The sequence below is a fragment of the Mesoplodon bidens genome (assembly GCF_964165515.1).
Source record: "Mesoplodon bidens genome assembly, chromosome: 10".
NCBI lineage: Eukaryota > Metazoa > Chordata > Mammalia > Artiodactyla > Ziphiidae > Mesoplodon > Mesoplodon bidens.
In genome coordinates, this window is record NC_138172.1 from 61,155,767 (window position 1) to 61,168,364 (window position 12,598).

General features: G+C 33.8%; 1 protein-coding gene across 2 annotated transcripts in view; it reads right to left on the bottom strand.

The window, feature by feature from the left end:
* Positions 1-12,598, bottom strand: part of LOC308623370 (BEN domain-containing protein 6-like) — a 146,876-nt gene that overhangs the window by 68,751 nt on the left and 65,527 nt on the right. The window contains exon 1 of one of the 2 annotated variants that reach the window (XM_081245652.1): positions 11,434-11,772. The exons of the other annotated variant lie outside the window; for it this stretch is intronic. The gene's annotated coding sequence lies outside the window, so the exon portion shown is untranslated. Of the gene's footprint in view, positions 1-11,433; positions 11,773-12,598 lie in introns of those variants that run through there. 2 annotated transcript variants of the gene reach the window in all.

Here is a 12,598-nt window from a genome sequence, read left to right on the forward strand (position 1 = left end):
CACAGAGACAGATACACAGAGGGAGGACCAGGTGCAGACACAAAGGGAAAAGATAGCAATGTGACTGGAGTGATGCATCTCCATCCTAAGGAATGTCAAGAACTGCTGGCAAACACCAGAAGCTAGAAGGGACAAGGAAGGATTCTCCCTTAGAACCTTCAGAGAGAGAGCATGGTCCAGTTGACACCTTGATTTTGGAATTTCAGGCTCCAGAACCATGGAATAATGCGTTTCTGTGGTTTTCAGCCACCCAGTTTTTGATACTTTGTTATAGAAGCTCTAGGAAACTAATACACAAACATAACAAAGTGTTAAGACCATTTTTCACTTTGTAAGACTATCATTACAGTACTCAAATAACACGTCATCATTTAATGAACAAATAAAATATTAAGTCTGAAATAAAACTGTGCATTAAAATTGTCATGTTAAAATTAAATGGACTTTCTTTACATGATACGGCTACCAAACAAGTCATTCCTTGTTTTTTTGTGTTTTTCCTCAATACCTCAAACCAGATGTTCTTTGGCTAAGGTGGACATCTAACAAGCAGACAGAAAATCAGTCATACTTACTTATCTTGTTGCCTCTTGATGTCAGGTGAAAGTTTCCTGAATGAAGCAGCTGAGTAATTAAGTTGCTGCAATTAGGGGCCCAGGTGTCCTCAATGTCCAAATGGCGTATTTCTTCTCATTAGGCATAGTGTGCTCCTGAGTAATCCAAGAAATGACCACCAAGACCACCTTCTTTCCCAATGGGGGTAACACAAGCAACCAGGAAATTCATTTGGATCCACGTCAATACTTTTTTTTCAAGATGGAGCTTCACATTAAAGAATAAAAGAAACCTTTTCCTCAGGCAAATAAAAGCATACCTACCTTGCCCAGGAGCTCTTTCTTGCAGTAGTTATGTTATAACATTTTCTTTAAATGGTCTGTTAATGCTTTAAATCTGAGCACAAGCCATACTTCTTTAGGAAAAAAAATAATAATCAGGACATTGTCTTGGATTGAGGCCACTCAGTAAAAATAAAGTCAGTCAGCAACATCAAGGCTACCAGAGTTGTTAGATTGCCTTTTTGTTATTTTAAGAGTATACATCAATCATTTAACTTTGGCTTGTATAATGTAGAATATTTTAAGAGTTAAGAAGAACTCAAATTATAAGATACCACATGTTATCTTCATCCTGTGCTTTAACAGAACATCTCTGAAAATGTGAGTTTACTAGGAATGTTAAAGAGAAAGCTGATGGATCTAGGCCAGATTTAGCTGTTATCACTCCTCATTTTGTTTTTCCTTCTCAGGTTTCCAATTTATACAAACACTTTATCTGAAATTTTTTCTAATCTGTTTTCCCAATGTACTGTTTTCTATAATGTGTAGAATTAAAATAAGGTGGTAGGTTCCATCCAAGCCATTAACCATGGTCCCAAGATGATAATGACCTATAATGTACTAAGATAAGAAAAACTTCTTTGGGCAAATATTAGAGTCAGGGAAATGTACAGAAAGACCCCTGTGGTAGTATATTAGTAGAGCCATACAAATTTGGAGACACAGCTTCTATTTATATTTAAAGTAAAAGTTAAGATTTCTACAATCAATCAATAAAACTCATACTTGAGTTTAACAGTATTACCTTAAGATGTGGTAAGCGAGAACTCTACCTGAGACTAAATGTCACGAACACAACTACATCAATACTCATCACTGGCACATAACCAAAATCATCCATTCTCATGAATGACACCATTCAGCCCCTAGGGAAAAATTTCTCCACATTTCTCAAAACAAAAGGCTACTGCATCAGAATGCCATGAAAGTTTGTGGGTTGTGTTACTACTGACATGGGAAATGCACACTGCTCTGGGGAGTTGGGAGGATTAGGTGGTAGAAATGCTGAAGTTCTCAAATCTTTCTCTGACATAGCATGAATGCAAAAGATTCTTGCATTACAAAGAACCATTTTCAAATAGTGCCAAGGATTCATTTTCTTGCTTCTCTTCCTGTTCTGATTTGTGATTTCAGGTATATTTATGATGACACATGGTATGTGTGCCTTCATTTAAATTCTTACTCTTTGCCCTACACATTCTGGGGAGCAGGTTTGAGCAAAACCTGAATCAGATACATTATGGTTCAAATAAGGTATTATTTCTATCTCATTTCTAGCACAGATTTAACTTTTGGTAAGTAAACAGAATAGAGTATGTTTAGAAATTCTGGATTAAAAATATTAAGAACTACTGACCCTAACCTATTCCAAAAAAAGTGGACATCTTTCCTGTTTTTAAAGATTTCCAGTAAAAGAAAGTCCAAGGCTGTATTACTGTTTATGTTAAAGTTTCCATTTTCAGTTTATTTGTATTTCATCCATTAAAAAAAAATGTTTTGAAAAAGGAGATTCGCATAGAATGTTGGCCCAATTTTCAAAGAGATCCAAACATGATCTCTCAAAACACAAATTTACAAGTTTCTAAATGTCTCTGAACTCAGATTTGTGCATTTCAATGTCACTGAGGTGCCCAAATTTAAATTTCAGGGATGCTTATCAAGCATAGTAACTGAAAACTTGAACTAAACTCACAAGTGTGCAAAGAAGTAAATATCCATTGGAAAAAAAGTCCTGATTTACAGGGTGGCCCATTTAAAACAGTTCCTATTTAATAATGTGGCTGTGTACAGGGCCTCTTTTAAATGGGCCACCCTGTATGAAGCTTAAGTCCAAGATAAAAAATGTCCTCCCTTGAGAATTTTTAAAAACCAAAAACACTGTAGGTTTAGTGGTTATTTTTAAGGTTTTAGATGGTTTCTTTGGACTCCTTTAGAACTGAAAAAAGATGGATACACATTTTAAAAATGAAATGTTACAACCACACATCTGTAATGAGAACCAGTGCCAGTGGATATTTTTAAAGCAAATTAAAACGGTCAACTTTTTTTTAACTTAGGCAAACAGCTGCTACACATACAGTGCACAGTAACTACTTTTCAGCAAAAGTTCAAAAGGAATTTCCTAATGAAGATTCATAGGATGTTCTAAGGTTGATAATTAAAGGTTCCCCAAAAAAGATATGAATGACAGCATCAGAGATGTGAGGGTTAAGGCACTGAGCATGCCTGTCCTCTAAGGGAGGGGCCTGGAATTGAGAATAAAAAAATACACAGTCGTTCCCACAAAGGGAAGTTAGGATGAAATAGACGTGGAGCAAAGCTTTATCGAGTATCTTTTCTCTACTGACTTCAAAGTGTTTTTGTAAGATTCCACAGTGATTTCTAACGTTTAAATACCTCTGTAATTTAACTTCTTCTCTTAAAATGGGGAGTGAGAGGAGAAAAAGAGAAAAGGCTTGCCTGAAAAAAAATTACATTGATAAAAGAAGTTGTAGGCTCTGAAGACTCTGACTTACATTCTGTACCTGTTCTTAGTAATGCTTTTCCCCTCCAAATCAATAATAATAATAATAATAATAATGGTAATAATAATAACTATGAACCCTCCCATCATACTAAGTGCCAAGTACTCTTCCTAGGCACCTGACATCATTAAATTATTTGATCCCTACAACAATACATGCTATGAGGCTGATACTGTTATCTCCATTGACACGTAAGGGAAGTGAAATACTAAGAGATTAAGTAATTTGCTCAAAGTCACAAACATAGTAAAACTGCCTGTTATGATTCAAACTGAGACTCAGGTTCCAGGGTCAGTGCTCCTAAGTATTAGGCTATTCCAGATCTTCAAAAAGAACAAGAAGTTGCATAGTTCCTTGAAAGTATCATTTTGGAAGAATTATATTCTGAACATGACATATCATGTCCCTTACAAGGGAAGGAGCCACATTCAACCTCATCCTCAGAGGTAGCTCATTCATTCAACAAATTATTTATTGAACATCCTATTAGGGACAACTATTGGCCTGGGCACTGGGCATAAAGCAAGGAATGAAATAGGCACTTACCCTGATAATCTCAAGAGTACTCAGGTTGTACCTGATTGGGACGAATGCTTAACCTTCAAGGCACATATCTATCAACAAGCCAGAGGATAATGAGGTGGACAAACATATCAGTTGTGCCATACAATAAAGTATTACCCAATTATATTTATTCTCTTGGAAAACTGACGAAGTCAACAGGAAGTAGAATAGGCAAAGTAAGGAAACACAAGAAGGAAAGCAGCCCAAGTAATCAAAAACTGCAAGACAGAAAAGAGGACAGTAAAGAGGAGGAATATAGCAAAAGAGAAAGAAGCCACAAGTACACAGAGAACCAGAGAGATAAGAATCTCAAGAAGAGTAAACTGCTACAGGGTGTATGTAATGGTATCGCATTATAGTTTTATTGTACATTTTCCTGAAGACTAATGATGTTCAGTAGTTTTCATGTGCTAATTTGCATTTCGTATGCCTTCCATTGTAAAATGCCAAGTCTTTCCCCAATTTTTTTATTGGTTTGCTTCACTTTTTATTGAAGTGTGAGTTACATAGATTCTCTGGATACAATTTGTTTGTCAGACATAGGTGTTGCAAACATTTTCTCCCAGTCTCTGGCCTACCTATTCATTTTCTTCAATATGTGTTTTCAGTAGATCCAGCACAATTTGTTAAAAGGGTATCCTTTCACAGTTGAATTACCCTGGCATCTTTGTAGAAAATCAATTGGCCGTCTATGTGACTCTATTTCTGGACTCTCCATTCTGTTCCACTAATATATATGTCTATCTTTCTGCCACTACACAATGTCTGGATTACTGCAGCATTTTACTTTTTAATGAGTCTTGAAATTGGATAATGTAAAGCCTCCAACATTATTCTTTTTAAAAATTGTTCTGGCTATTTTCTGCATACATATAAATTTTAGAATAGCCATGTCAATTTCTATTTTTAAAAAAGCCTACTGTGATTTTGATTGGGATAACATTCAACTGTAAATCAATTTGGAGAGAACTGACAATAAATTCAAGTGGTATAAGTCTCCATTTACTTTTGTTTTTACTCAGAAATATTTTGTAATTTTAACTGTATAGATCTGTCATATTTTAAGTTTATTCCTACTGTATGATTTTTAATGCTATTATAAACGGGCTTTATTTTAAATTATACTTGTTTTTATTTTAATTATACTTATTATTTAATTATTATACTTGTTATCATTTAATTATAATTGCTATTATTTTTAAAATAAATTTATTTTATTTATTTTTGGCTGTGTTGGGTCTTCGTTGCTGCACACGGGCTTTCTCCAGTTGTGGTGAGTGGGGACTACTCTTCATTGCAGTGCACGGGCTTAGCTGCTCCTCGGCATGTGGGATCTTCCCAGACCAGGGCTCGAACCCGTGTCCCCTGCATTGGCAGGCATATTCTTAACCACAGCGCCACCAGGGAAGCCTCTTATTATTTCAATTACACTTGTTTTTTAAACCCATAGTGGCTAGATCTTATTTTAAGTGTTCCTATCACACACAAAAGAAGTAAATAAAGAGGACAGGAGGAAACTTTTGGAGACGATGTATATGTTTATGGCATAGATTGTGGGGATGGTTTCACCAAAATGGATATATACTCACCTCCAAAGTCATCAAGTTGTACGCATTAAATATGTACAGATTTTTTATATCAGTCATACCTCAATAAAGTGGTTTAAAAAACAAGTATAATTTAAAATAAAGCCCACTTAAATTACATTTAATGATTTGCGGGTCTGACTTGCAGATTTATTTTAGGAACCAGGAATAAGGAAGCGTCAGATCTATTACTTTAACTAAAGTGCAGACAAAATTCCCAAATGAGCATAATAATGGATCTCATGTATGTATATTTTAAATGATTGGGCTATTTTATCCTTATCCATACCAGCCAATTTTGTGATATTTAGAAGGCACCAACTGTAAAAGACCAATATCAAAGCAAACAGGCACTTGCAGCTGGCCTAAGAAAAAAGCCACAAAATGTGCAGCAAGAACTTGTTCAGCTGACTGAGTCAAAGGTACTAAATACAGAGTTCTAGGCCACAGGTTAAGTCCCAAATTTTAATATTGAACAATCCAAGCAGATGCTTGAATTTGGTAGTTTTTGAAAGAATTTTTCATTTTCATATGACTATCTAGTACAATCAAAAATGTACAAATGTATAGAGAAATAATTATGAGGTATGCTTATTAGAAACATACATATATATGCATGTGTATATGTATTTAGAGTGGCACTAAGATCACTCGAAACTAATGAGATAAATCAGAGAAAGATAATTTCAAACTTCTGTTAAAAGCATCTGAATATAAATGAGAAGGAAACAAAATCATACTCCTTAAAAACATAAAAAAACTACCCTCTTAGAAAAATTTTAAGTATACAATGCAGTATTATTAACCATAGGTGCTATGCTATATACAACTCTAGAAATTATTTATAACTGAAATTTTGTACCCTCTGATAATACCTCCCTGTTTTTCCCTCCTGCCAGTCCCTGGCAATCACCATTCTACTTCCTACGTCTATGAGTTTGACTGTTTTAGATTCTTCATGTAAGTAGTATCATGTAGTATTTGTCCTTCTGTGCCTGAATTATTTCACTTAGCATAATGTCTTCCAGGTTCATCCTTATTGTCACAAATGGCAGGATTTCCTTTATTTTAAGACTGAATAATAGTATCACCATATGTATGTACCACATTTTCTTTATCCATTCACCCATCGATGATCATTCAGGTTGCTTCCATGTTTTGGTTACTGTGAATAATAAATTTCATTTACTAATTCTTTGCTGCTTAGTTATAGAAATACATGGAATTTTTGTTTATTAACTTTATATCCTGTGATCTTAATACATTCTTTTATTAGGTCTGGTAGTCTTTATTTTTCTTGGCCGCAGCATGCAGCATGTGGGATCTTAGTTCCCTGACCAGGGATCAAACGCGGGCCCCCTGCAATGGAAACGTGAAGCCTTAACCACTGGACCACCAGGGATGTCCCAGGTCCGGGAGTCTTTAAACTATCATTGTTTCAATCATTCTTTAGCATTTTCTATATACAAGATTATGTAATTTGTGAATAAAGACAATTTTACTTCCTTCTCAATTAGAATGTTTCTTTTCTCTTCAGTTGCCTTCCTGCACTAAGACTTTCAGTATTATATCAAATAGAAGTGGTAAGAGCAAACATCACACCTTGTTCTTGATCTTACAGGGAAAATATTCTATCTAATATATTAATTATGATATTATACGCAGGTTTTCATACGTGATCCTAATCAGTTTAAGCATATTTCCATTTATAGTATCTTTTGTATATCTAGTAAGATGATTATGGTTTTTACCCTAGATACTGTTAATGTGGAGAAATATACTGATGGATTTTCTTTATGTTGCAACAAATCTGCATTGTTGGGATAAATTCTTCAAAGTCTTTACTTTATATATATTGCTGGATTAGATTTGCTGAGATTTACCTAAGAATTTTTGCATCTTATGTGCACGAGAGACAATGATTTGTTGTTTTCCTAAAATATTTTGGTTTCAGTATCAGGATAATGTGGTATGCAACAAAAACAATACTGAGAGGGTAACTTACAGCTATAAATGCTTATACTAAAAATAAGAAAGATCTCAAATCAACACCTAAAAACAAGAAAGATCTCAAATCAACAACCTCCCTTTACAACTTAAGTAACTAGAAAAAGAAGACCAAACTAAACCTAAAACTGCCAGAAAGAGGGAAATCATAAAAACTAAAGCAGAGATAAACAAAAAAGAGAATATAAAAGCAATTTTAAAAAGTCAATGAAACCAAAAGCTGTTTCTTAAAATTAAGTCAAGAAAATTGAAAGCCCTGTAGCTAGACAGACTCAGAAAAGAGAGAGAGAGAAGACTGAAATTACTACCATCAGAAAAAAAAGTGGGGACATTGCTACAAATTCAAAGGAAGTAAAAAGGATTACAAGAAAGTACTAAAAGAATAGTATGCCAATAAGTTACGGTAATGTAGATGAAATGGAAAAATTCCTAAAAACATAAAACCTATCAAGAGTAAATCCTAATGAAAAAGAAAATATGAATAGACCTATAACTAGTAAGGACATTGAATAATTAATCAAAAATCTCCCAACAAAGAAAAGCCCTGATGAATTCTACCAAACATACAAAGAAGAACTAATACCAAACCTAGTAAACTTCTCCAGAACTTTAAAGAAAAAGAAATATTTCCTAACTTGTTTTACGAGGCCAGCATTACACTGATACCAAAGCCATACAAAGACACTATAAAAAAAGGAAACTACAGACCAATATTCCTTATGAACATTGTTACAAGAATCCTCAAAAAAAAAATAGTAGCAAACATTTCAGCAGCGTATAAAGGATTATGCATCATGACCAAGTGGGATTTATTCCTGAATGCAAGAAAGTTCAACAAAGAAAAATCAATCAGTGTATATGCCACATCAACAGCATGAAAAAAAACCACATCACCATCTCAATTGATGCAAAAAAGAAAAAAAGCATTTGACAAATTCAACACACTTACATGATAAAAACACTCAACAGGAATAGAAAGAAAACACCTCAACATAATAAAATCCAATACAAAAAACACACAGCGAGCATCACACTCAATGGTGAAAGACTGAAAACATTTAATCAAAGATCAAGAACAAGGCAAGGATGCCCACTTTCATCATTTTTATTCAACATAGTACTAGAAGTTCTAGCCAGAGCTACTATGCAAGAAAAAGACACAAAAGGCATCCAAAATGGAAAAGAAGAAGTAAAATGATCTTTTTGGCAAATGATATGATCTAATGTGTAGAAAACACTAAAGATTCCAAAAAGAACCTGTTAGAACTAATAAATGAATTCAGTGAAGCAGCAAGACATGAAGTCAATGCACAAAAATCAGGTGCATTTCTATACACAAAGAAAAATAATCTGTAAAGGAAATTATAAAATCATTTCCATTTATAAAAGCATCAAAAAGAATAAAATACTTAGGAATTATCTCAACCAAACAAGTTAAAAGCTTACACAATGAGAACTACAAAACGTTACTGAAAGAAATTCTAAAAGATACAAATAAATGGACTCGTATCCCATGTTCATGGATAGGAAAACTTAACATTATTAAAATGTCAATACTACCTAAAGTGATCTACTTCAAATGCAACCCCTATCAAAATTCTAATACTGTTTCATGTAGAAACAGAAAAACCCATTCTAAAAATCATATGGAATCTCAAGAGACCCTGAGCAGCCAAAACAATCTTGAAAAAGGACAAAAGTGGAGGACTCCTGATTTCAAAACTTATTACAAAGCTACAATAATCAAAACTGTGTGGTATGGGCATGAGGAAAGAACACATTAGACCAATGGAATAGACTACAGAGCCCAGAAATAAACCCTCACATTTACGCTCAATTCAACAAGGGTACCAAGGCCACTCCATGGGAAAAAAGCAGTCTTTTCAACAAATGATACTGGAAAAGCTAGATATTCACATGCAAAAGCATGAAGGTGGATCGTTACCTGAAACCATACACAGAAATTAACTCAAAAATGGATTAAGAACCTAAATATAAGATCTAAAACAAGTATACACTTACAAGCAGAAATAGGCCATAAGATTCACAAAATTGGATTTGGCAATGATTTCTTGGATATGACAGGAAAGGTACAAATAACAAAAAGGAAACAGAAAAATTGGATTTCATAAAAATTTTTAAATGCTGTGCATTCAAGGACACTATCAACAGAATAAAAAGGCAACCCACAGTATAAGACCAAATATTCGTAACTCATATATCTGATAAAAGATTAACATCCAGAATATACAGAAAACTCCTAACACTCAACAACAAAAGGGAAATAAACCAATTAAGAAATGTGCAAAAGACTTAAATTGACATTTCTCCAAAGAAGACATACAAATGAGTAGTAAGCACATGAAAGGATGCTCAATATCACTAATTATTAGGGAAATGCAAATCAGAAGTATGAAAAGACACTACTTCATACCAATTAGGATGGCTACTATCCAAAAATCAAACATACACACACACACACAACACACCCCAAGTGCTGGTGAAGATGTAGAAAAAATGAACCCTGTGCTCCACTGGTGGAAATGTAAAATGGTACAGCCACTGCAGAAAACAGTATAATGTTCCTCAAAAAATTAAACATAGAATTACTATATGATCAATGGCTAAGTGAAATATGGTATATACATACAATGGAATGTTATTCAACTTTAAAGAGACAGGAAATTCTACAAGACACTAACATGAATGAACTTTGAGGATATTACGCTAATGAAATAAGCCAGTCATAAAAAGACAAATATTGTATGATTCCACTTACATGAGGAACTTAGAGTAGTCAAAATCATCATAAAGACACAAAGTATAATGGTGGATGGTAGGGCTAGAGGAGGGGAGAATGGAGACATCACTTAGTGGGTACAGGGTTTCAGAGTTATGTGGGTAGATGGTGGAGATAGTTACACAATAATGTGAATGTATTTAATACCACTGAACTGTATACTTAAGAATGGTTAAGATGGTAAACTATGTTATACGTATTTTACCACAGTAGAAAATTATTTTAAAGATACATATACAGGAAAATAGAAGAAATGGAAAACATATACTTTTGGATATAAAGGCTCACTATTATAAAGATATTGATTTACACAAAGTTGGTCCATAAATTCAATACAATTTCAAAAGGAATTAATATAAACTTTAAAACTAATCTAAGTAAAATACATAAAACTACCTAAAAGACTTTGAAATAGATTAATGAGGAAGGTACTATGTTATATCAAAATACAGTATACTTAAAACAGTGTAACATTCAGAAATAGATAAATGTTTTGTAGTAAGCTCTCATAGCATTAAACACCTTTCTCCTTTGAGGCACTTATTAGCAATTTTACATTATATATAAAACATTTACTGAATGACTGTCTCTACTACTAATGTATTCCTACTTTGTAACATATCACCTGATACACAGTAGGTACTCAAGACCTATTTGCTTAATGAATGAATAAATAAATGAAACAAAACAGAATGCAGCAATATCACCATTTATATGTAAGAACAATACATGTATTCTCAAGTCAATGAGGAAAGAATGGATTATTCAGTTAGTGTTACTAATAAACTGACTAGCAATCTGGGAGAAAAAGAACTTAGCCTATAACCTTACATCATTTATAAAAATATTTTCATATTGCTGGAAGATCTGAATGTCAATATAAAAATATGAGCAAAGAACAAAATCAAATACCATTCTTAACTCATTACTTTTTAACAATTGTAATTTAGCTAAGCATACAGAATAAATATTACTCCCAAGAAGCAATGTGAAATATAGAAGAACAAGTAAATTACAGCTTTAGTTAAGTATTATTTCAGTGTAATTATACTGACCAGACGTTTCAGGCTGGTTGGAACAATGTTGGATTTATTTTCCAGTCCTAGGTACTGGCAATTCCAAATCTCCTCTAAAATTGGATCACTGTATTCTGTGGAAGCAGTCCAAACTGAGAGGTAGGAAGTTTTGCCTCTTCAGACTATTTGCAAACCTCTCATTAACTTTGATACACAAACAGGCTGTCAGATAATAGTAAGGTCTTTTTCAATTCTATTTTCCCATTCAAAATTGCTGCAAAAGATGACTTCAAACGGTTCCATGGCTATCTCCATATTAAACCAGTAACAAAAGCAGAAAATAAAGCCAGGGATTTCACCTACTTTAAACGTATACCTGATAGCCTACTCCAAAGTCCAGCCAAGGAAATAAAGGTCAGAACAGAATAGAAAAACAATCCTCCTTTTTTTTTTTTTCACATTCTTACATTTCTCTTTGACCTCTGGACCTCTCCTGAGACCAATGCATTTTACATATTAAATTATCTGAAATAAAGTGTGTTAAACATTGACTGAAAATTGTTATAATTCTACAAAAGATTTATCAAATTAGCATTTCATTTTTCATTGGTGATTGTTCATAGGAAAAAAAAACCCAATCCAAATATACTAGCACACTATGCTTTGGAACAACCTAATGGAGAACGACCCATCTGAATTCACAAAAATAAATTTTCACATAGAATGTAAAACAATGCACCTGAATTGACAAAAGTAAATTTAGGCAGTAATTATTTTCTTACACAAAATTTTCTTTGCTTTTCAAAATTATTCAACACTTTGCCTAGAGAAGTGTCAGCCTAGAAATTAATAAAACTGTAACAATAATAGAAACAATGTACTTCAATCCTCAGAGAATATGAAAATGATATTATTATTATCATCCCTTTACAAAAAAGAAAAGTGAGACTTAAAAGTCTCATGGATAATAAAGGGGTGAGGGAGAGAAGTCTCTTAAAAGTAAACACACTGGGGATTCTGCAGCAGCCGTCGTTTGGGCTGCAACTCTTCCCAGAGTCTCCGGCCTGCTGGCCTACTACATCAGATTTTGGATTCACCAAGCCTCCACAATCATAGTCCTGGTGCTCCAGCCGGGTGTCAGGCCTAAGCCTCTGAGGTGGGAGAGCCGAGTTCAGGACATTGGTCCACCAGAGACCTCCTGGCC